Genomic DNA, 27,252 nt, shown 5'->3' on the forward strand with positions numbered 1-27,252 from the left:
TCATCTATATTTCATAATTTTAATGTTTCTGGAAATATATTATTTTTAAGTTTCATTAAAAAATTTTCATCTTTTCATTTTTGCGTGCTCATTTTCCCAAAATAGCATTATGACTTATAATTTGCATTCAAAATTGTGCATTTCTATGGTTTCATGCATGTTTCATCAAATAATATATTATCGCATGTAATATCGGATCATTTAAGTCCACGAAATTCTAATTACTTCGTAAATTATCAGGAATTTTCTGAATTTTTGGCTTATTTATATAAATTTATTGACTTTCTCTAATTTATCAGACTTGTTTCAATGAATTAGCAGATTCTAAACATATGGCGAGACTAATAGTAAAAAGAAGATAAAAATTATTTTTGATTTCCGAAATTTAATAGAATCTTACGATTGAATTTTTTCTTATAACTCTAATGCTTTCTCCTCATATATTTCTTCAAAGAAAATAAAATCTTTATTTTTAAAGAACTTCATTTCTAATTGAATTGACTGGATATTCAATATGAAAATTTACTTTCCCCATATATTTGGAGTATCACAGACATATTGAATTTTAGCATTATAAAAATCAAAATCAAACTTCCATACATGTTTCTATCGATTTGTTCTTTATTTAACAAATTTTAAAAATTGAAACTGCAACCTTCTTATTTGCCTTATTTCTTAACTTTCTTATTTCTCACCATATTTCAATACTCAGCAATGCCCCTTCTGAATTCTATTATAACTCAAGGACTTTAACGTATCGATTTCAATGGCAGGGAAAGTAGTAAAAAACTGTCGACTTTTTGCATTTTTACTCAAAACCATTCATCTTTCATTGCAGGAATATATATTGAAATTAGATAAAAGTAAGCATTTATTGAGGTTTAGAACAGAGTCACTCTTGAAATAGAAGATATTTCTATTCACGGCGTACTAGAAGTAGTAAATTCCGAGAAATCAATACTCTTCACGAAAATTAAAACCGAGGAGAAAGTCCTTTAAAACTAGGGACTATCTAATAAATTATCCGGCGAAAATTTAGACCTGGAACTATGCTTCCCTTACATTGTTTCCAGGAATTACATTTCTACATAAAACGCAGACTTAGGATGTAGGATTGAAATGCAGAAGTATAGCTTTAGATTACTTGAACGTACTATGAATGATAAAAAATATTGAATTCTAGTTTTATCACGAGAAAAAGATATAGATATCAATAAATAATACAGAATGATTTTCCATATTAGAGTAAAAATTTTGTTAGAATTTTATCTTTTTCGTATTATTTAAATACTTCATAATTTTTTGATAATTATAATTTCTTTAATTGTTTGATTCGTAATTATCATTTTTGCAATTACTTCCTTGAAAAAGATGGCAAAAAAATTTAGAAATTTCTAATCCAATAGCATAACCTGTGGTTTAATACTGTTACGGCATGTGGTTTAGATATAAGACATAGTATTGTGGTGTAGGATTGAAATCCAAAAAATATATTTTATTTCAACTTACTATAAATGAATTGTTGAAGAAATGAATTGGAGGGAAATGGTTAAGGATTTTATCCTCTGATTTACTTTTGTTTTATCTTCGTAATGAACTTAAAAAAATGGAGACCAATTGGGCATTTTAGTAATGAATTCATCTCTGTAGTCTCCACGCCAAATTGGAATGGCGTTATAAAACATCTGAAACTGAATTCCTATTTCAGATAATACTTTGGGTATTCAAGACAAATTGATCAATTGATCAATCGGGAATCATTTATACATGATATTAATTTAAGATATTCAAGACAGCTTTGATCAATCGATCAAGCTTCAATCGTGAGTCATTTATACATGATATTAGAATAATAGTTTTAAAAGATTTCGATTAGTTGGAATCAGAAAATTCGATTCCTAAATCTTATTAAAATTATCATCAATTCCTTTTTTCAATTTTAAAAAATGGAGCGAACGAAAATTGTTGATAGTTATTTGAAATAAATTTTAATTACATATATCTGATTGAAAACAAGAATATATATAATCTCAATTATGGAATTTCTTTTAATTCCATACTACATCCTGTGTATTTTTAATAATACATGAATGCATAATGTATTTTTAAAATGGCACATAATTTATATATGAAAAATACAGAATTAAAAATATTTATAACTTTTGCCGATGGCGAAAATGAACAAACTTCAAAACATAATGATAATAAACTCTCACTTATGTAACTAATGAATAAATTGTTTGAAAGATTTTATTGAAAATGTAAGTTTCATTGCTGTTTGTTTAAGTAAAGGAAATAGAAATTGTCAATGATATGAAATTTTAAATTATATTCTTGTTTAAATTTGCCTAGCTTTGGGGTCCGTAAATGTATGAAAAACTTTTGATCATATTTGAAATCTGTTTGTTAATTAATATGTCTCTTGATGCCTTTTGTATTCCTGACATTATCTTTACAAATTTAGATCTTTTTAGTAATGATAATGGATCTGTCAAAAAGATCAAAGTTAATTTATACAAGATTGATATTGTTTACCTTTATGTCAGTGTGAATTCAACTGAAATAAATTTTGTTTGAAATATAGTGAATATTCGGATATACTTAATATATTTTAAGAAAATTTGTAGAAAAATTATTTTTCTGGAAATTTAAGATGTTTAATTTTATAATAAATTAAACATTTCAGTAAACGAATCTCTATTAATAATAAATATGTGTGTATATGTTTGCGTTCAACAGATCAGACTATTTGACTTACAGTTACCAAACGTGGTACATTTGTATTTTGGAAGGGTGGAGTGCGTACGTTGGAGTGAACTTTAGAAATTTTAATTAATTAGAAATCAAATTGAATTTTAACGTTTAACAGCTATTCTAATGTACAAAAAAATTTTACGCATTTCAACACTTTAAAAAATGCTATTTTAATGATAAAATATTACTAGCTTTTCAGTTGTTTTTTTTATATGAATTTGGGCAATTTTTTTTTAATGAATTCGAGCAAATTTTTTTATATATATATTTTTATTTATTTATTTATTCCCTAATTTTCAAAAATATACTGCATTTTTCCTCTGGAAACTCAAGCCGTTCAAATATTTTAAATCAAATCTAATATGTAATCAAATTATTTTCTTGTTATTATTGAGAGCTAAATAGTTTATTGTTTAATATATGTACAGTTTATAAAACGAATAAAAAAAGTGAATTAGATTACTGCGCAATATAGAATACAAATGAATCACACATTTGCATTTTTAATAACCCTGTGATGCAATTGAACTGGAGTTCATTGGATGGGCTGATGTATATAATAAGCTGAACATATGTTAGACAATTGTACTAACAAGGCTCTGTTGTCTGACAATTTATCATAAACAGGGAAATGTTTATATTAAAGCAATTTAACTGAAATTAGGAATAACCAATATTCAAGGGACACCACCTGGTTACCAAAGGTGACAAGTAAATAATAACAATAAAATAAATATCCTGAACAACAATATAAAAATTATAATGCTTTCACTGTTTATTATATACAATGATATGTCTTCCCTGCATTGCCAAAATTCGGTTATTTTTAGAAAATATCTCATGTTTCAGCCAAAAAAAAAAAATTTTTTTTAGAAATATAAATCGGTTATAAAAAATAAAAAAAAGTTCACATTAGATGGTAAGTACGAAAATACTTTTCTTAGCGATATTAAGTTTTTATTACATACTTTGGGGAAATGCCACTCAAATACATACAACTAGCTGCAGATAATTAGTTGCAGAATATTTCATCAAAGTATCGTCAACTTGGATATTTGTTTACTAAACCGCTAGAAAAATATATAAAAGTGTTTTTTAAACTCTTGTATGCTAATTTTCTCAATCATTAGTCCGCTACAATGTTGGACGCCAGTATGCTCGAGGGGATTTATCACAAAAAAAGAATTATGCGACAAAAAGATTTTTTCCCCTTTCTAAAAAAAACGCAGTAGAGCCTTTTTGATTCTATGAAAATATATACATATATCTTGAATAATAGGAAATCACTTTTTTCGAAGTAAGGTAAAAAGTTTATCTAAAATAACAAAATCTGGCGAATTCGAAAATCGCTTGCATATATAGTTTCAGATATGTTTTATTGATATTTTGGTGCAGAAATTACTTTCTTCTCTTCCGAAAAAAAGCATTGTCCTTTTTTTAATATTTACTCTGTAAATTTCATAAAAGAATTACTGTAGTATTATATCTTTGAAAATTTTGGAATCTGATTATCATGGCTAGAGATAATTTTTATTGAATACCATGGATATAGATGAATATTGTCAATTTTAAAACTTTTTAAATTTATCTTATAAAATTATGAAAATTTACTATCTTATAAAATAAAATCAGAATAATTTTATGAATCCAAGATTAAACTACTTTTTCTTAAAAATGACTAAATTAATTTAATTAAAACATCATGAAACCTGCATAGATGAAATATTTTTCATGGTTAACTCACTTTCCCCCTATTTTAATTTTATCAGAACTAGATTATAGCATTTCATAGTTAGATTGATAAAAGTGACACAAAATTTTTATTCGGAGTAGTTACATTTCTTTCGTAGAAATATTCAGAAATAAATTTAAAAGTATCTTATAATCAAAATATACTGCACAGCAGCCCTCTAAAGAATATTTATCATAAATAATATTTTTAATTAAAAATTCCCATTTTTTGGACGTTAAAACATTTTACCAATAATGGAACATATTTATTTGACCAACAACCTTAACAAGATTTGAAGGTCATCCAGGACGAGATCGATCGACCAGTAACTGCAAAAAGCTTCTAATTTATATAACTTTGTAATTGCAAACATATATCTTTGTAATTTCTATTGTAATATTATCAATTACAAACAGCTTTGTAATTGTTATATATCAACTTGTAATTTATGTATCAAATGCTGTCCAGCTTGCACTAAACATGGATGTCGTAGCCAATAGTTTTTATTGATTAATACGCGATAAATGTGCAACATTTTATTCATTCAGATAAAAATGCTTTCCTATTTCTTCTCTGACTTCTATATAAAAGACTTGTTGTTGAAATTAAGGGAAATAAAGCAAGATGCAGTACTAAACTCATACTTCCTTTTTCTTCATGTAAGGCAACGATGTAAGCCATGACAGTATCCTACCTATTTTGGAGCTGGATTTATTCAAATCCACAGATCTTTTTCTGGTTCCAAGTAGGATTTAGTAGGCGGGATGCTAAGTTGAAAACGCAGTGGGAGTTGTGACATCAATAGATATTCTTTTTTGGTAAAAACAGAGATCTTTGTTTCTTTCTTTCGAGCACTTCGAGTTTCTTTCTTTATCATGAAAATAGTAGGATTTGCCAGTTTTAAAATTCAGAAATTTTTCACTATAACTTAATCATGAAAGCTAGAATATTGTGTTTCGCATCATTCTTGAGCTCATGATTCAAAATTTTATTTTCTTCTTTCGAATAGTATGCTCTCTAGGGGTCATAAATCGTCGAAGTTGTTCTCTTATAATTACTTTCTGATTCACCATCATGTGTTTAACATTTTTTTTGCATTAATAAGTATTTAATATTATATTTTATTTTTTACAATTATCTTACGATTCAATCAAGTATTTAACATTCTTTGCATTAATACATTTAATATTATTATTTTTTTAACTTATTACAATTATCTTATGATTCATCATCATGCGTTTAATATTTTCTGCCCTAATACGCATTTAATATCATCATTTTTATATTTTTCTTAATTATCTTATGATTCATCAGCATGAATTTTTTTGCCTTAATGCACATTTAATATCATTACTATTTTATTTTATTACAATTATCTTATGATTCAATATCGTGTATTTAACATTTTTTGCTTTAATGCGCATTTAATATCATTATTATTTTATTTTATTACAATTATCTTATGATTAAACATCATGTATTGAACATATTTTGCTTTAATGCGCATTTAATATCATTATTATTTTATTTTATTATAATTATCTTATGATTCAACATCATATATTTAACATTTTTTTTGCCTTAATACACATTTAATATCTGCACTAATAAAAAACATTCTGGCGCTTATTTTATTCAATGTCCAAATTTTGAAAATAACTTTAGAAACACTTGCAAACAAATATTTGCTTCAGAAACATTACCTGAAGCTAAGACACTCAACAATGTTGTACTTATTTCACTTTCAACATTTTCCAGAGCGGCGGAATTTGCTTCAAGCTCTGGCTAATATTCCTCTTTGTCTCCTAATCATAACCAATGGAGTCAGATGAATATTTTATTTCCAAAAGAGTCCAAATTTAATTTCTGGAATCCCAATAGACCACGTTAGTGAAACTTCGATTCCATCACTTCTCGGTTTAACTTAATGTTAAATATTCATTGTGCTTCGATGTAAATTCTGTATTCAATCAGAGTACAGTCAATTTATTTCGGTAAAATTTCACCGAATTACGCATACGCATGCTATTTTATATTGTGGATCGTTATGAAATTTTACCTCAAATATTTTGATTCCGTTGTAGGGATATATTCCGTTTAAATTAAATTAAATAAATGTTACTTTGATTATCAAATCTGTTTTATTCAATCTTATTTCCGGTTTCCTGGAGTTTCAAAAGGCCGTAAAGGCCATAACTATCTTATAATTATGTAAAATGAGTTGAATTTTACAATACAAGTAAAAAATTCTTATTTTAATTTATAAAATATTTTGAAAAATATATTAAAAATATTTGCTTCTGCCAGAGTTATTTAAATGTATTATCATAACCTATATTATAATTTTCATAATTTTCCATAAAATATTTATCAAATAGATTTTTAGGATTATAGAACTCGCCGATCTTCATATATGGGCAAATAATTAGAACTTTTTTTATGACTACATTTTTCTTTTATAATTAAAATTTCTTTATAAATTATACTTCATGAAGTGATAGTAAAATATCTATTGGAAACTTTAATGATAAGGAAAGCATAAAATATTTGACAGAATTCATTTATATTCCAATGCTTTATTTTTTTTCATAAGTATTCAAAATTTTATTTTCAAAATTTCAAATTAATAGTACATTAAATGATAAATAATTTGTAAAGTAAATGAAATGATATATCTTCTCATATAACACTTCGTTTTTATAAATAGAGGATTAATTTCCCGCTCCTTAAATCAAGATATAAAAATACTGGGCATTTTGTGCTCCTAGGGAAATAAATTAATCATATTTGTAAGAATATGAAAATAAAGATAAGACGATATCTTAATTTTGATTTTTGGAATATCGAGGTTCTTCTTATAGTAAAACATAATAAAATCTATTTTGCAAATAATTAAAAATTAAATGTAGGAGTAGTATTAGTATGAAAATAAATGACGTTAAGATTAAATTACAACAGACTACAATAGAATAAATGTTATTCCCTTTTTTTATGTTTAGCAGTCTTCGATATTTAAATTATGGACTGTCACAATAATTAAAATAAATAATCTTCTGCAGAAAAAATTAATTTTGAAGAAGTTAAATCACATGAGGGCAAAGATAGGTTAATTTCCTTATATAGAGTTAGAAAAAGATAACAAAGGTGTAAGAAAAATTTTATTGGTCATTAGAAAGTTATTCAAAATATTTTATACGATATTTATTATGCGTTCTAAGCATTTCGCATTAATAATACAAATATAAAAAAGTGCAGGAAATTAATTATTCTATACTTATTAGTACTGAAAATTTGAGAATAAACGGCAGTTAACAGTTGTTATTTTCATGTAAAATTCGGCATTTATAAATTAAAATGTTTCTTCTTAAAACCAACTTTTAAAATTTAATTCTTTTTTAAAATTCTAAGTAAATTTAGGTACTTTTATTGATTTTATTCTAATTTTGCATTAGTTTTTAAAAGCAAGTACACAGTTTCAAAAATGAAAAACTATTATTATTATAGAAAGAAAACTATAATTATTATAGAAAGGGGGCATTTTCCCAATTTTTAACATAGCATTTCTTTAATTTTTGATGTCCGATTTTCATTAGTACAAAAGCATCCTATGTCATAATGTCATTCGTTTAATATAATGTGAAAAATATTTTTTAAAACTTAAACATGCTTCTTTTTAAATTTAAATTAACAGTTGCTTCTCATAAGCAAATTTTCATTGCATATATTTAAAGTTTCTGAATACAATCTATAGAGTTAGTTATGTTACTGTGAATTTCAAAATTTACAATATATGTTTTCTCAAAATCTTTGAATTGACTTGAACTTTTTGTATAATGTAATATCTTTAATGGCCATCACATTAATCATTCAAGACTTTTTCCTTTCCAAAAATTCATTATCAAGATTTTTCATTCAAATATTTTAAACTAAACAATATAATACAAGTTTGGCATAGACAAGATTATACCCAATTTTCATCAGCATAAAAATACATCTTTACATGAATTTTGAGTATTAAAGAATTGACCATCCAAGTACCTTTGTAAATGTGAGTGTTAATTATGTACGTTACCCTACATTTTAAACTTTTACTATCTTACTTTCAAAACTTTTCTACTATTGCATTAGTAGTAACTGCTTACAGTCATTCAGTCCTGGTAGTAAAACATAATTTCGCTTCAAACGATTTAATATAAAATTTTCAAACGATTACAAATATCAAAGAATTTATGAAAAGGTTAGAAATTCTTCTTCTATTATTAATCTTTATAGAAAAGCGAAATTTTTCTAAACTCATTTTAACGTAACTTTTTCACATTTAGCACATATTTTTAAATTTATCGATTATTTTTATATTATAATTCAGTTTTGATAACCATAACTTATTTCGCTTCAAATAATAGCCAAATTAAATTTAAAAAATTTCATAGCTTTTTTTACATCTTTTGAGTATATTAACATTGGTATTGCGCATTTCATCAAAAACTTCACACTTTTATCACCTTTACAGTAAGCAAATATTGCGTGATTTCATTAGTAATGAATGCTTTCAGTCGTAAAGTCTTGATAATCAGACTTAGTTCATTTTCTCTAACACATCTAGTAAAAAGAAAAAAGAAATTAGTCACGTAGTTCTAATTGCTAGACATAAAAAAAGTATAAATTACCCGAAGGTAAGAGGGTGTGGCTACCAGGCTAGTGTTTATTTTAGTAAATGATGTAAAAATCGGGCATTCGCCTTAGTGTGTGGGCGACAATTGTGTCACACGGTGAATAGGCAAATAGGTTGAGCTAATGATTAGGAATCCAAAACTGAAAATGCGTGGCGAAAATTGGGAATCTTAAAGCAGGCAATTACGTGATCTTTCATTTATCGCTGATAATCAAGTACTTATTAACTCACTGTAGGCTAATAACAAGGAAGTAGTAATTTTTCCTAATTTTGTGTCATATTTAGATTTTTTTTCATCTGCTCATATATGCAAATACAAGATTTAGTTTCTTTTAAAAATATAAAATCAATATTTCGTAAAAGTAAAATTTTTTGAGAAAATTTACTTTTATTATCAGTTAAATTAATTAAAAGTATTGTGCTTGATTTTTTTTTCTCTTGAATAAATAATTTATCTTAAGAATTAGAATATTAACTGTTTAGATTAAATAAATATACAAAAAAATCGATTTTATTAGATTTTTTATGTATCTAGAATATGATTGATTCTTGATATATTAATTCTCGATTTAAGTTACTATTCTGCCACATAGGAATTGATTATTGTATTTTTTTCTTAATTTTTGTTTTTCTCTAAAATACGATGGAATTACTGTTTTCCGCCAGCATATAAAAATCAAGAATTACATACTTGCTAGGAAAAGCTATAAAATGTATAATTTTACCAAAATACCTTTAGCTAACACCACAAAGAGAGATGTCCGGGAATTATAAGTGTTTAATTCACATTAAGTCCTAATTTTACAAAATCTTAAGAAAGATGCATTCTTAAAAAAGTAAGAAAAAGTAATTCGACGCATAATTATTCTTCGAATGTAAGGACTTCCTTCCATCTCCAAAAATAAATTAATTTACATTTTCTTTCCAATCTGTAGGTATTTTTAACAATTAAAATTTAAAAATAAGTAAATGAAACATCAAATTTTGCATAAGGAGAGTCATCCGAGCATAGAGGGTTATGATTTAACATATTTAGTTTATATATATTTATATATTCATATTTCTGATTATTTTCAGTTTTTTGAATTTCTATAAAATTGACTTATCTTCAAAGCTCATTTTAATAAAAACCATTATAACTTTGTTTAAAAGATGATATCCCTCAGATGTCTCTGAAAGTATTTTATATGACAAATCATTTCATTACATTTTTATATAAAATATTTTCAATGATAGGTAAAAAAGAATTCGAAAACTGCATTGAAAAATGTTAGATGTTATTATAATAATTTTTATCAATTAAAACTTTGGGATTATCTAAGGATAACACAATCATTGCATGTACTCATCAAGCCAGCAAGGAATTTCTGACATCTTCATGCATGTATAATGTGCTATATTCACTCAAGATTTAGATTTTACTTCATCTTTTACTTGAGTTGTAATCGTTTATTTTCTCTAATTCTCTAATTTTGATTTTATGCAGTCTACTCATAAGCCTTTTCACACCAAGTTAATAATAATAATAATAATAATAAAAAATATGAAGGTATACGAAATCTAAGGTGCTCTCTATATTGACAGTATTACTTGGTTGAAAATGGACATTGACACCAAATTATACAATATTAAATGGATACTACAAAATCGACAGAATATATTCAATGATTGTTTCAACTTTAATAAATCTTTATTTTAAATACAGTTTCAAAATGTTAATGAATATTATTTTATCAACAATATATTCATTCGTTTTTTTATTTTTATCAAAAAATAGTTATAATTTTTTTAAATTTTTCTTTTCTTTCAGTATATTATTTATTTTATTATTTTATAATTTTCTTTTCATTATTTGTTCTTTTTTTATGGTTACAATAATTTCGCTCTTTTTTTCATTTACAGCTTATTATGTATCGATGGATTATCTAAGTGTGTACATAGACATTTTGTACAGAAGATGTATCAGTATGTAAAATGTATATAGATTCATGCATTATTTTATTTTGTAAAAAGTATCGATCAATAAACAATTAGTCCAGAAAACAATTTTTATTTTTATTTTTGTTTTTATTATTTTGTCTTATATTTTTTTATTTATTATGCGTATAACGTACTTTTTTATGTTAAAGTGACTTATGTGTAATTCTCTTAATTAATTTCGTGACCTTAATTTATTTTTGCCAAGAAAAGAAATGAAATTGGATTTTCAATTCTTGTTTGCAAAAATGTGTTAATGCAGAAAAACAAGGAAGCTAATTTTCTTATAATAAATATTATTTTAATTCGATATAAAATGTTTTAATATTTAGACTTTTTTTTTAAATTTAGAGAAGTAAAATGCAATCTTATTCACAAATCTTATTAGAATTTTTTTTGAGTAAAATTCCAAAATAGTCGGAAACTTTTATTCGAAACGCTTATTGTGCTGTCTATCTAAATTTTAAAATTTAAGGTTTTATTAGATATATATAACTATTGTAATCATAATAAAGTTCTCAAATGTTCTTTTTAGAAAATAATTAAAAATCAGAAATCAAAAATAAAAATTTTAACTATATATTATATTTTATTACTGCAGTACAAATTTAACTTATTGCATACAGGATTCTAATATTTCTTCAAAGAAAATGTTTCACTTTCTGTTGACCATTTTTTAACCAATTGATCAAAACAACGTTTTCTACAACTTTTTTTTTCGTTTCTCTTTGAATAATATTCGTTGAGTTACAATGAAAATTATTTTTCTTATATTTAAACATCTGTATTGTAATTAGAATAATGACATTAAATCAAAAACAAGCTCTTTCGATTCATCCTATATTGTACCAGAAAATAGCAAATTTCTAATAATAATGTTGTTTTGCTTTTAAAATATAGGAATTACTTTTTCATTTTTTTAGTTATTTTATTAAAATACACCGACAGTTACAATTGACAAAGACCTTTTTCAAACCAAAGATATTTTGCAAAAAATTTAGAAAATTCACTGATGAAATTGATTTTATCTAATATAAAATTTTTACTGAAAAGTATCATACTTATATATTAAGTAAAAAGTCAAGTTTGTAGAGATCTTTAATGTACAAGTAACTTAAATATGTTCAAAACCAAATTTTATCTGATATTAAGCATTAATTAAAATTAAACCTATAAAAAACTTGCGTCTTCATCATTTTTTGCATATTTAATTGTGAAATCAAACGTAGAAGGCAATCTCTACGAACACATGTTCCAAAAATATAATATCTTACTTATTTTATAAACTTTTATAACTTTTAAGATTTTATTTTCATAATTTTTCTCACAAAAAATAAACATATCCAATGTTACAAAAAATAGAAAAAGGCTTCCAAATATCTTATCCAAATATTACTTTATATAAAATGCCATAGTGAACATAAGATGCTCTTTAAAATTAGCTGATTAGCAACAGGATCGAATTTCTCTTGCAACTAATAGATAAAAGCAACTTTTTTAACTGCATTACTTTTAGAGGAGCACATTTTTCAAAAAGGAAAATTCTACACAATGAAATAAGTTCGAGAAAATTGCCAAGCTTTTGTACCCGGGTTAAATGAAATTTAAAAAATTTCAAAGAATCTCGCTGTGAGAAAGAAAAGGAAAAACCAAGAAAAAAAATGGCACGCATAAAAATTGGAAAACTTCGCCATCTCAATTTCATTTAGAGTTTGATTGGATTAGTCTTTGTTTGTCCTCTAAAGCGAAACTCTGTGAGATAAATGTAGTTAATGCAAAAATCTGATTAAGGCAAGAAACTCCATTATTTTTATTATATAAGACTGTTAGGTGAAACAACTTCTTGAAGAAGAAAGAAAAAAGATTGAGATGCTTTGAACGTGAGCGCTACTACTCTGAAGCTTCGCAAATAATTCAATTCAATGTTTTTAATGGAAGCTTACTTGGCACAACTTGAAATATTGGAATGTTTAAGAACAATCGATTGGATTGAAGCGTGGGTGGTTGATGTTTCAACTCAAGTATTGTTCGAATCAATCGAATTCAAAGTAAAAATAATTTTTAAGTATTAGCTAAATAAGAGGTATCGTCAAGCTATAAAGTTTAATTAATTAATTCAATAAATAATTGCTTAATTGATACAGATTCATTCATTTACTTTCATTTTACAGTAATATGAAACAGATATTGTATAATTATTTTTGATATTCAGATTAAATTCATTAATCGAATTAGATCTTGACACTCTTCAAATAAAGTGAATTACAGCTAACATTAGATTAATCAATTCGTATTATTAGATAATATCTTTAAGATAAAATATATCTTGTTTTCCTTGTTAGCTAAATAGGATTCATAATCAAGATTTTTAACTATCCCCTTCATTGAACCTCCTTTTTAATTGTAATGAGATCATTCAATTAGTTCATACTGAGTTTATATTATATTGATGAGCGATTACATTTTAAATTTAAAAAAATATTAATTGCCAGTAAAGTTAGATGAAAATTATTCATCAAGTTAGATTTTAGTTATCTTCTATTAAAATGAAACTTACCAATAACATCGAGGTAAATTAAGCATATTTTTTATCGAGGTAGATTAAGCATTTTTTCCCCCCTAAAAATTTCTTATTGGTTCAGAAAAATCATTGAACTCTCAATTATAGACCTAAAAACTGAAATGGAAGCTTTATATTCATTAATTTTATATTAATATTGTTGCGTAGATACTTTAGTATAGAACTCAATGGCACACACAAGAAGTAAAGCTAAACCAATTTATTAACTCAACTCAGAACTGAGAATACAGTGACTGATCAATCATCTGCTTTTATATTAGCAGGGAAAATTCTAGAATACTTTTCTGGAGACAGTAAGAAAAGTCCAGAACACTTGTCTGGTAAACTAATGTCCAGTATCTTCTGGAACATGAAATAAAAGAAAACATAAAATCAAGTAATTAAATATTTACACATACTATGAATCCCACTGTCTCTAGCGGGTTCAAACTGAAGGTCTCTTGATTATGATGCCATGACCATTCGGCCATGGAGATCGACTGTCTTTCTTCAATGCGGCAATATATTAACATTAAAAACCAGATGATTGAAGATAACATTGATTATAAAAATTTACATTGTTTATCAAAGCAAGAAGTTCAATATCATTCAGATTTGCATATTTAAATTTTAGAAAGTATTTTTCCTGATATTATAATTGAAACCAATCTTTAACCCCCGAATTATTTATTATATTAAATATGATATTATATTTGAAACTACTATTTAGTTCTTTAAAATCTCCTTTTCGAAAGTTATAAGAGCACAAAAATGGAAACGTAAAATGACATAGAAGTATTTTGCGCTTTTAAACATCCTTTTCATGAAAATATTTTTCCTTTTATTTTTCCAAAATTTTAAATTTAATCGAAAATTTTGCTTTTTTTCGCGTTACCACAGCCTTAGTTAGCTGCATGTATCCTCTAAATTGAATTATTATATGTATACCTTTTTTATGAAATATTTCAACCTCACCCTTCCAGTCTTATGAATTATTTGAATCTTTGGCTTACAGTTCCAATTGATTACTTCTGAGTCATACTCTTTAGTAAAGTATGGAATCTTACCAATCACTCTTCAACAGGAATATATATTCTTTGAAAAATATCAGTACTAAGAAGTCTTAAAAGAAGCATGGCCAATGAGAATTTGATTAAAATATATATTCCCTTATAAAAGCATTGCAACAATTTGCTCTTACTAATACTTTGCACGCATTATGAAATTTGATGTCTCTGCTAGCTTTTTATAATAATTATATTAGTTCATTATATATGTTCTGCTGATATATTTTTTAACTATATTAGCAGAACATTTTTTTTTTACATTTTTCTATTAGAAACTAATTTATAGATTGCATTCACACAGATAATACAAAAAAAAAAGCCTACTTTTGGAACTAGCTTTCAAGAATTCTATCATAGCGAGTTTTGGAATTTAAAATTTAATTAAAAAGGCAGACACTAAAAAAAAAATGGAATAAATAGAATTTCTAGGATACAAAGAATCGCTGAAACTTTATATAGCTTCAGGATGAAACCTTATAACATGTAGCATTGCAACAATTTGCTCTTACTAATACTTTGCACGCATTATGAAATTTGATGTCTCTGCTAACTTTTTATAATAATTATATTAGTTCATTATATATGTTCTGCTGATATATTTTTTAACTATGTTAGCAGAACATTTTTTTTTTACATTTTTCTATTAGAAACTAATTTATAGATTGCATTCACACAGATAATACCAAAAAAAGCATTCTTTTGGAACTAGCTTTTAAGAATTCTATCATAGCGAGTTTTGGAATTTAAAATTTAATTAAAAAGGCAGACACTAAAAAAATGGAATAAATAGAATTTCTAGGATACAAAGAACCGCTGAAACCTTATATAGCTTCAGGATGAAACCTTATAACATGTAGCATTGCAACAATTTGCTCTTACTAATACTTTGCACGCATTATGAAATTTAATGCTTCTGATAGTTTTTATAAAACTTAATTATATTAGCAGCATATTTTTTTACATTTTTCTATTAGAAACTAATTTATAGATTGCTTTCACACAGGTAATACAAAAAAAGCATTCTTTTGGAACTGGCTTTCAAGAATTCTATCATGGCGAATTTTGGAATTTAAAATTTAATTAAAAAGGCAGACAATAAAAAAGAGAAATGAATAGCATTTCTAGTATACAATGAACCGATGGACTTTATATAGCTTCCACATGAAACCTTATAACATGTTGACTTCTTTTATGGAAAAATTAACAGATAAATTTGTTTAGTTTTAAAAAAATACTGGAAGCAACCTTAAGTGAAAAGGGGTGAAATGAGACAGAATCTAATACATTCAAAATCTATTGATGAATAAACGTATAAATCGTTTTACATATAATGAATATTTTATGTAAAAAGAATTATATGAAGAACTACTCTCATGTTTGATTATTTATGATTTTGGTTTCTGAATCCTTTTGCTCAATAAAATGAGTATATTTTATTTCACATAATAGTATCAATAAATTATTAAAATGATTCTTCAACGTCCCATGTACGATGCCATGCTTTTCATACACGTTAAACTTTAAACTTCAACACCACTGCATTCCCGTGCATGCAGGATATCAACATATCTGAATCAATAAAATGAACCACGACTACAATCTTAGTTAAATTTTATTGAAGGACTTGAATTTCGAGTATGCTTCTAGGGTCTAGAATTTTCGCCATAAGCTACAGTGGCTTATCTAAAAGACTAATTTCAAGACAGAAAATGAGATGTAGTACATACGCAATTATTATTATTTTTCATATGCGTTACATAAGCCTATATTGCCAACAATAGCAAATTTTTGCATTAAATATTTAATCAACAGTAATGGTCTATTCTCATGTGCTCCCTGATAAAGGTCTTATTTCGCTTAAAATTGTGATCCTTGAAAAAGGCCGTGAATGCTACGAGTGCTTACATTTTTATTTTCTTAAAAACAGCACAAAAGGAGTTTTTTTGAATAAATGGTAAGTCGTCCTTCTGACTCTCCGACCCGCCACGAAGGCACACGGATTTAAACTATAAAACTGAATGACCGGACCGCCGCAACAACAACGCTGGCGGGAACTGTGGTTGAGTCCTAAGGGTCATCACCGGCCACGGTACAACCCTCCCCGAAGGAAGCACGTCCCGTCATTGATGGGAGGAGTCAGATCCCCATATATTTGTGTACCCTCCAGGGTGGCGAGACCCATCCACCATGCCGGAAGCATCTCATCCTCATTTTGAAGTGCCCCCCCCGGGGGTTTGAATAAATGGTAATAATTTCGACGTTTTTTATTTGACCGATTGAAATCAAAATCTGTCATACAAATGTAATTTTATTCACAAGTTCGTATATTAAATTTCATTTATATAAATCAATGCAATTTTTTGTCATCACATTTACGTACATGCGAATGCAATTATAATGTATTTATCAGCGAGCAGTCAACCCATAAATGAATTTCGTTAAACTTTCATATGAATCTACACTTTAAAAACTAAATAAAAATCTATATAAAATTTTATTCCGTACAGCTCTTTATTATTATTTTTTTAATTATCGTGTTTCCTTACTAGTTATATAAAACATGAAAAACAATTTTCTGTTAAAGGATTTCGTTCAAAATTTCATAAATAGAAGATTAGTCTCCGCCCACACTTAATGCAAGGACCATATACCAAACCCAATACATTTAGTTCAAATGATTTTGAGATACCCTGCTGAGAGACAGACAAAGCAACAGACAAATAAAATTTTTAAAATTCATTTTTCAGATTCTGAGAAATTAGAAACTAGGCATTCATCCAACTCCGATTTTTTTTAAATATAATTAAAATCTTTTTGGCTTTACATACTTCATATAAGAGGAAGTAAAAATTAAATCTAAGACAGTAGATCTGAAGTAAAAAAGAGATAAATGTTCAAATCTTGCCAAAATTGTGAAGATGCATTTAATAGATTTTTGTTTACTTCACATTTTATCAGCGCTCGAAAATGCTTATTTAACCAGCTACAACTTAAATGATATTCTATATAGTTTTGAAGTAGAAATATATTTTATTTTTATTGATATAAAAATGATATATCAGATCTTTCTGTATCTTGTTATATTTTTTTCAATTTAATTTTTATAAAGAATTTAACTGTCAAAATGTTTCTATGAAAATGCTTCAGTTTTAAAACTACGTAGGCGGTTGGCAAAAACACAATTAATTCCTGGTAAAACATTTGAGATGTCTGGCGAACATGGTGAACAGATTATATCGCCTGCCGAAAAAAAAAACTTATATTTAAAAGCTTCATAATTGAAGATTAAGTGTAGGTTGAGTATTTAAGTAGAAATGTGAAATTGAATGTATAGTTATTTATTAAAACATTGAGTAGGTAAATATTTAAATAATTATAAATGCCAAAAATTTCACATTAATATTTATTTTAGAACATTGGAAAGGTTTAATTTATTAATATTTTACTATATAATTAACAACTGCAAAACATTCGTTATTAAAAAAAGTCATCATTAGCTTAATTTTAATAGCTAATACGAGCGAATGCTATGGCGAATTTTCATTCTCAACAATGCAGTGTGTGAAAAAAAAAGGCAAAATTATATGATTTGTCTCAGAAAAATCACTCAAATATATTTACATTACGCATGCGAAAAAAAAATATTTTCCAATCTTTTTAAAAATTATATATTTAAGCATTTATACTGAACTTTAAATATTTATTTAAGTCTATAAATATAAATTTATAGACTTTAAAATGCATTCATTATTAAATTATATTTTTTCTGTAAATATAAAATCTATAAATAATTGTTAATAAATAAAATTACAAAGTGAATAAGTATTTGTATGAAAACTGATATTTATTGTAATAGATGCATAAATTGTTACAATAAAATAAAGAAGCGAAGAATTAAAGATTCTGAAATAATAATTTTTTAAAAATAATTTATATCTTTAAAAAAATTTCTATAAGGACCTGGAGATGCGACAACGATATTTACAATATTTATTTAAGAATGGTGTGGAAATCCATTAAATCCGTTTCGAAGTTCGACGAGTCTCATCACTTTGGAAGGGTTCGCTTAATTTCTTAGAAAGGATCAAATGAAGAAGCTTGTATTTGATTCTTTATTGCACTTTCAAACCTTTCTGATACACAAATGTAAAATATTTTTACAAAGAATGGTTGATTTTAAGTGAATTTCCATACAAATGAGGTTGATCTTCACAATGGAATAATACATACACTGATTCCAAAACTCTGCTATATGGATTCCGACTCTATACAACTGGACTAATTTTATGCATTTCTAAATGGGACTTTAATTAAAGAAATCAATAAATACACATTAGTATTATTCCTTTTATCAAAGTTATTATTAATAATTCTTCAGTTATGAATTATGTATGAACCACATACAATTTGTCTACCATTTAATAGAATAGCTTACTGAAGCTTAAAGAAATTTTCTATTATTAATGACTCTGATCTACCCCATTGTGCTGACAGTCCGTGAACAATTAATTGTAGGTACTCTGATAGATTATCAAAGTGAGCGATCAAAACATCATGCACAGATTTGTCGAGTTAAACTACTGAAGCATGGGAAGCGGAAAAAGGAATATATTTTATATCAGATGTCATGATCATATTCAGATAAGAATTCTGCAATCAAATAATAATGATGGTTATTTTCCCATAATAGCAATAATAGTGAATGTATTCAAAGAAAATGAAAGAATGATGTTAAAATCATAGTGTTCTATTATTTTCATCAAATGTCACTGTCCAAATAAAATAATTATATTAGATGTGTATATCGAAATAATGTCTGATTTTATCAGAATATGCAGTAATATCAACTACATTGTATTATCTTAAATATTGAATCACCTAACCATATTAAGAATTCTATCTGAATTAGCTCGATCTTAAACTGTTAATAAAAAAAGAGGCAAGAAATATAGGAAATGTAATTAAGTTACATTGATGTCTCTGAAAATTATTTAAAATGAATATTTTTCATTTCTTAAAATATTTTTTTAATATTTATAAAATCAACAAAAACATAACAAAAATTTCTTTAAATTTTATGAATTATAGTTTGAAATACAAAGTTTGTTTTTAACTTCAAATGATAAAAATCTTTTTATTTGGATTTTGTTAGATGTTACAAAATGTAATTATTGTTAATATGAATTCTTTTATAATGTAGCTTGCCTGGATTATTTTTTTTTTAATTTTGTGTTTACGATAGATTGGTAGAATATCGTCTTCATAATTTTTTTTTTTCATTTTGTTCTTATATAGGTATAGAATATCGCTTTCATATATCTTTTTTTTATTATTTATTTTGTACTTTTATTGGTAGAATATCGTTTGCAAAAACAGGCTTAGTTGAAAAACATTTAATTGAGGTAAGTTATAATGTGTAATATTTCTTTCTCACAATTATGTACAAAGCATATTTACAAACAAACGATTTATTATAAAATCATTATGCATTTCTAAAAAGAATACGTTTCTTGTATAATTTTCCATGTAAGTTTTATTCCATGTATTATATTTCCATGTAAGTTATTTAAAAAATTCAATAAAGTCAGCTTTTTCTTATATATACCATATCTTTTTAAATATTGAAATTTTTCAGGATTTCCAAGTGATAAACATGGTGATGAAAATTAAAAACGTCATTTGTGATGCATAAGTCTTTAAAACAAATTCAAAAAATTAAAAATAATTATTCATTTATCAATTTCAGTGTTCATACATCGTAATCATTCTTAACTGTAATGTTACAAGTTTGACATATACAAATGAATCCTTTTCATTCAAACAACTTCTGAATACCAACTCAATATTTAAAAAAGTAAAATTAGCAGTAAACAATTTCGAAATTTCTAAATGAATTTTTATAGATATAATCTATACTTTGGAAGCTGGTTATCATGCCGTGCATTCAAATCGGACAATTTAAAGAATGTGCCATAATATGATCATTATAAAAGCTTAATTTATAAGATTGAAATTAATCTCAGCAAGCTATATTTTTACCAGTATCAAAGCATTGTAAATCTGCCTTCTACCTTTTTATTCCAATTTGTTTCACAATAGAAAAATAAAATACACAAAATAACAATCATTGTTAAATAGATAATTAAATCAGAAAATTCACATATTATGTATTTTAATATTATTGCTCTGAATTAAAATTTGGAATTTGATATTGAAGCAAATAGTTCTCCAGTAATGAGAATCAAATGCTATTTAAATGCACATCAAGATATTTTATTTTATTATTTGCTTGGAAACAAAATTGGTAAATTGGTAAAAGCATATTTATTCAATGACTATGCACCTAATTAATTTCCAAATGAATTTCGTATAATTTTATATTTTATGTTTTAAATTTGAGATAAAATTTCAAATTAAATCATATAGATAGGAAAATGGGAGAAGGGTTAGCTCTGTAGGCTTTCAAACTCGTCACTAAAAAGTAAATGCTTTAGTCTTTGAACTTTCATGATTAGTTATCCGCATATTTTTAAAAATTATTATTTTCCTAAAACGCCATGACATTGTTAGATAAAAATGATTTCAAATTTTTGTATGAACAAATCCTGAAAACATTAACAAAATGTTTAGAATTGGCAACCAATTTAAACTTCTACAAAAGACTGAGACATTAAAAATTAACATACATTAAAATTACTATTTAATTGCAGGTTTAAAAAACACTCTGCAGTCATTAATACCATGCAAGAAGATTCAAGAGCAATAAGCTTTTAATTTTTTATAAGAAAACATAATGGAATAATGATCCATTCGTTAGTTCTGAATCGTTTAATTTAAAAAGAATTTCTACCGAAAGAGTGTAAAAGATTCAAACATTGAAGAATTCCACTATTTAAAACCCTCCAACAAAAGGATTCTGCGCTTCCGAATGAAACTACAATATCTTCTCGTTCGAAAACTGGAACAATTTGAATTCATTAAAAATAGAAATTAATCCTTCAATTGGAAAATATTTGCAGCGTTTTTACTAGAGCTGTTTCTATTGTTTTAATTTGGAAAAGAAATTGAATCCAGAGACTGGATTTTTTGAAAACCAAGCATAGTTTAGGAAACAGTTGGGGATACTGAAAGGATTTGTTCTTCCTGTTAAGAAAGGGGATTTCTGTTCTTTGTCTTTATATGAAGTGTATTCTGGGAACTTAAGACAATACCAAAATTTACACACACATTATGTGAATAAAAAAGTTTAGGTAATAAAGAAAATTTCAGACGCGGAATTACGATTTCAATTTAAATTAACAGTTTTTAGATCAACTAATTTATGATAACTAAGAATTTGTAAACATTGGTTTAGTACTCATTCTCATATTTCACATATCTGATTTTTTAAAAAAAAACATTTATTATTTCCTCCTACTATTTATTTAATCATAAAAATGTCAACAAGAAAATTTTTTCAAAATATACTCATTTATTAGAGTTTTAAAAAGTAGATTCTTATTTTTGATAATTTTCTTTTCTTTAGCCTAAAATTAATAAATCTTAATTATAAATGTTATAGAATATTGAAATAAATTTTTTCCAACCCCAATACCAGATGATGGGTAATTGTGTGAAGATAAAATTTCATTTAGTTAGGCAATCAACTAACGGTTACATTTTGTAAATATTAAAATCGTACATTATTTTGAAAAATACATCCGTGATCAAAATGTTATAACTGTAATGATTCATAAAATAATTAAAAATTGACTACTAGCAATGCCACATTAAGTAACAAGCGGATCTTAATAATGAATCAACAAATAAATAAAAATATACAAAAATGACTTTTTTTTTTTTTTATCGAAATTATATTATGATGCTAAAATTATAAAGACTTCAGGTTTATTAATATTTATAATCAAATGCATCTTTAACGATAATAATATTAATAATTCAATTTTTAAGTTAAAATAAATCATATTATTACCATAATTCAAAAGATTGTAATCCATCAGATCATGTTTTTTATTTCACTCTTGTTATTAAAACGATTTGAGAAAGCCGACATCTTGGCATAGGGGAAGCATATCTTCCCGACGGTCTGGGAGTCGCGGGCTTCAGTCCCAATTCGGGCATGGTTGTTCTTCATCTTTTCTATCTGTGAGGAGTGTGAATGTGTCTCCCTGTAAAAAGGGGTTGTGCAAGCGAATGTGACGCGTGAGTAGGTAAGACGTGCTCTTGGCCCTAGTTGGAGCTACTAAAACAAGAGACGCTCTCTCGGCTTAAAATCGTTGATTTTGTTAGCGGGTCTGTCTATGGCGAGCGCCATTAAAAACAACAACAACATTATTTGAGAAAAGATATGTAAGAGATTAATTGCTTTATAGTCCATAAATTATAAACACCTTAGATTGTTTAACTTTTTAATCAATCTTTATTGATAATAATATTAACAATTCAATTTTTAAGTTAAATGATATTATTGCTACAATGATAAAAATTATTTTAATCAGACCGTGGCTTTTATTCCATTTTTTTTATCATTGAAACGACTTAATGAAATATATTTAACAATCTAAGAAAAATTGTGACATTTAAACACAATTAAGAGATTCAATGCATAAATTAGAAATTTTGCATGATTTATGAGAAGTAACTTTTTGCATTATAATATAAATATTCAATTCTCTTTCGGGGAAAATTTAAACATTTCTAATTAATATTAAATTTAGAGCTACCATTTATTTATAAAGGTTTAATAATTGATTCAGATCTGCAGATTCATGTGTATTGTTTACAGTTTTAAGTCATCAAAAATCAATACTGACATCACTATGATGATATTTTATAAATTAAATTACTTTTCACTTCTAAATAAACCCATACTGATTATTATTCTATTGAAAGTGATAATCATTTTCCTCTAATATATCGAATATTATTTAAAATAAGTGTAAAAGGTATCTTATTTTTAAAAGACTCAATCCAAATAAGTTTGATAATAATATTATTTTTTCCAGTGAAAATGATATTTGAGTATAAATCGCGAAATTTAACAATCGAAACTCAGGGAGTTCTATTTCATATAGACAAAATTTGACTTATTTCGTTATATTGATTTTCGTTTCATAGCTTCAGCTATTCATTTCAGGTTATATTGAAATATATATTCTTCCTAAATAGTTAATTCGGTGAGTAACAATTAAGCCTCTAGAGTTTTTCAGAAATATGTATCGACGTGTCAAAGCTATTTGTAATCTATTAGAAATGAGGGTAAAGTCTTGATAGTCAAGCACAGTAAATAAATAAATATTCGACTGTGGCAATAAACTATAGAATCGTGAAACTCAATTCAATAAATTTATTTATTTCATTGAATAATAATATTGAAATGCACTTCCCAATGTTGGATTTATTTATTTACTGAAATATAAATTCGAGTGATGAATTTATATTTCAGTAAAAGGAGTAAACGGATCTTATTTTCTAATGCAAATTTCCTGTAAAATTCTGGTAATATCCGTAAAAATTCGAATTTAAATCTAGAAAAGAAGTGAATTTATTCTTAAAACTGCACTAAGGAGTTTTAATTTTTATTTTATAAAATATGTATAAATTTATTTATTTCATTGAATAATAATATTGAAATGCACTTCCCAATGTTGGATTTATTTATTTACTGAAATATAAATTCGAGCGATGAATTTATATTTCAGTAAAAGGAGTAAACGGATCTTATTTTCTAATGCAAATTTCCTGTAAAATTCTGGTAATATCCGTAAAAATTCGAATTTAAATCTAGAAAAGAAGTGAATTTATTCTTAAAACTGCACTAAGGAGTTTTAATTTTTATTTTATAAAATATGTATAAATTTATTTATTTCATTGAATAATAATATTGAAATGCACTTCCCAATGTTGGATTTATTTATTTACTGAAATATAAATTCGAGCGATGAATTTATATTTCAGTAAAAGGAGTAAACGGATCTTATTTTCTAATGCAAATTTCCTGTAAAATTCTGGTAATATCCGTAAAAATTCGAATTTAAATCTAGAAAAGAAGTGAATTTATTCTTAAAAATGCACTAAGGAGTTTTAATTTTTATTTTATAAAATATGCATAAATTTATTTATTTCATTGAATAATAATATTGAAATGCACTTCCCAATGTTGGATTTATTTACTTACTGAAATATAAATTCGAGAGATACATGATTCTCATTTCCCTTCCATAGTTATTAGAAAATGGTATAATAAGCGATAGCTTAGTAAATAATAATTAATAATAAATTCCAGGGATACATGATTCTCATTTCCATTCCACAGTTTCTAGAAAGTGGTTTAATGGTTAATTAATTGGATGAATGACAGTTAAGCCTACAGTAAGGCGTTTGGTTGTCAACGACGTGGAACATGTCAGAAATTTGCATCGACAGTTAAAGCTACTTGTAATCAATAGAATTGACAGTGGTAAACTTTTGACATTAAAACACAGTAAATAAACAAGGTTTCGGTCGTCATAATAAACCAGATATACATGAAGCTTAGTTTCAAAATGAGAAAATTAATTTCATTTTCGAATTCCCTTTCATTGTGATGATTCAGCAATAATCGTAGAAATTTGTAATTTAAATGAAATGATCTGGAAATGAGCTGAAATTGTAGTTAAATATTCTCACCATTTTAGTTAATTTAAAACGTTGATTCTTAGTTTATAAAATACTAGCCGCCTTTGGCGACCAGCTGGTTCGCCAATCTTAATGTTCGTTAAAATTTTAATAATTAAATATTTTATGCAATTTCTACTTTAATAGCTTCTTCATCAAAATATTTTAAAACTTCAAATTTTGATTATCATATAATTCATTCATAATATTATAAAGGCCTTCAGTCATAACGTAATATGTATCTCTCTCATTTTCTGTTAGCACCCGTAGAATTTATGCTTTAAATTAAAGTGGAAAGAATTTATCTTCAATTAATATAATAATATTTTTTACTGAAACAAAGCATTTTTTTATAATCTGATTACTGAAAATAGAGTCACTCAGCGTTTAAACTTTATGAGCACTAAAGAATATCTTTTTAAATTTATGTAATATCTCAAGAGTTGGTCAACAAAATTTTCTTAGATTCATTATGAGCAGATCGATTCATTAACAATGTTTAAATTTAAATGCATCAAACACTAAGAAAATAAAACGAATCGTTTAAAATAAACGGTTGAAAACGGTAGAATTTATGCTTTAAATTAAAGTGGAAAGAATTTATCTTCAGTTAATATAATAATATTTTTTACTGAAACAAAGCATTTTTTTATAATCTGATTACTGAAAATAGAGTCACTCAGCGTTTAAACTTTATGGGCACTAAAGAATTTCTTTTTTAATTTATGTAATATCTCAAGAGTTGGTCAACAAAATTTTCTTAGATTCATTATGAGCAGATCGATTCATTAACAATGTTTAAATTTAAATGCATCAAACACTAAGAAAATAAAACGAATCGTTTAAAATAAACGGTTGAAAACAGGTTTTAAAAAAACTACTTAAAAAACGATGTACTTAAAACTATAAGCATATACAAAAAATATATAACTAACATAAATGCAATTTACTTACAAAAGCATGCAACTAACCCAAAAATAATTTAAATCATCCATTGATAACGTTGTCATGGCAACAATCAGAACAGAATGCGCATGCGTGAATTTTCTTCGCCAGTTACGTAACGCAAATACGTGATTTTTTCTACGCCAGTTGGGGTAACACTATGCGGATTAGAAATTTTTAATTTCCTTTATTCTGTTTTATTTTAATTCAAAAGTACTTCAGAATGAATCTGAAAGATTGATTCATTAACAATGTTTAATTTTAAATGCATCAAACATTAAGAAAATAAACAGAACCGATTGAAATAATCCGCCGAAAAATTTTAACCCTAGCCTCATTACTGTTGGGAGAAAAAAGAAACGGAAGCCTTTCTCGTTTGGCGCTGGGGATAATGGAAGATTTTTTTTGGCGGAAAAGTTGGCGGTGGGGAAAATGGAAGATTTTTTTGGCGGGAAAGTTAGTTTTTAATTAATAATTAAAATTCTAATTAAAAATTCGAAAAAAGAAACCCCAGGTACACATTCCCAACCTCCAAGGTATACATGTACCAAATTTGGTAGCTGTATGTCAAACGGTCTGGCCTGTAGAGCGCCAACACACACACACACACACACACACACACACACACATTGAGCTTTATTATAAGTACTAGCCGCCTTTGGCGACCAGCCGGTTCGCCAATCTTAATGTTCGTTAAAATTTTAATAATTATATATTTTATGCAATTCCAACTTTAATAGATTCTTCAGCAAAATATTTTAAAACTTCAAATTTTGATAGTCATATAATTCACTCATAATATTATAAAGGCCTTCAGTCATAACGTGATATGTATCTCTCTAATTTTCTGTTACCCCTCGTAGAATTTATGCTTTAAATTAAAGTGTAA

At 26.0% G+C, this 27,252-nt stretch overlaps 1 protein-coding gene across 2 annotated transcripts in view; it reads left to right on the plus strand.

Moving 5' to 3' along the window:
* The window catches only part of LOC129965430 (octopamine receptor beta-2R-like), a 190,143-nt gene that overhangs the window by 83,702 nt on the left and 79,189 nt on the right, over positions 1-27,252 (plus strand). The window contains exon 3 of one of the 2 annotated variants that reach the window (XM_056079289.1): positions 11,061-11,204. The exons of the other annotated variant lie outside the window; for it this stretch is intronic. The gene's annotated coding sequence lies outside the window, so the exon portion shown is untranslated. Of the gene's footprint in view, positions 1-11,060; positions 11,205-27,252 lie in introns of those variants that run through there. 2 annotated transcript variants of the gene reach the window in all.

This window comes from Argiope bruennichi, chromosome 4 (genome assembly GCF_947563725.1).
Source record: "Argiope bruennichi chromosome 4, qqArgBrue1.1, whole genome shotgun sequence".
In the NCBI taxonomy this organism is placed as follows: domain Eukaryota; kingdom Metazoa; phylum Arthropoda; class Arachnida; order Araneae; family Araneidae; genus Argiope; species Argiope bruennichi.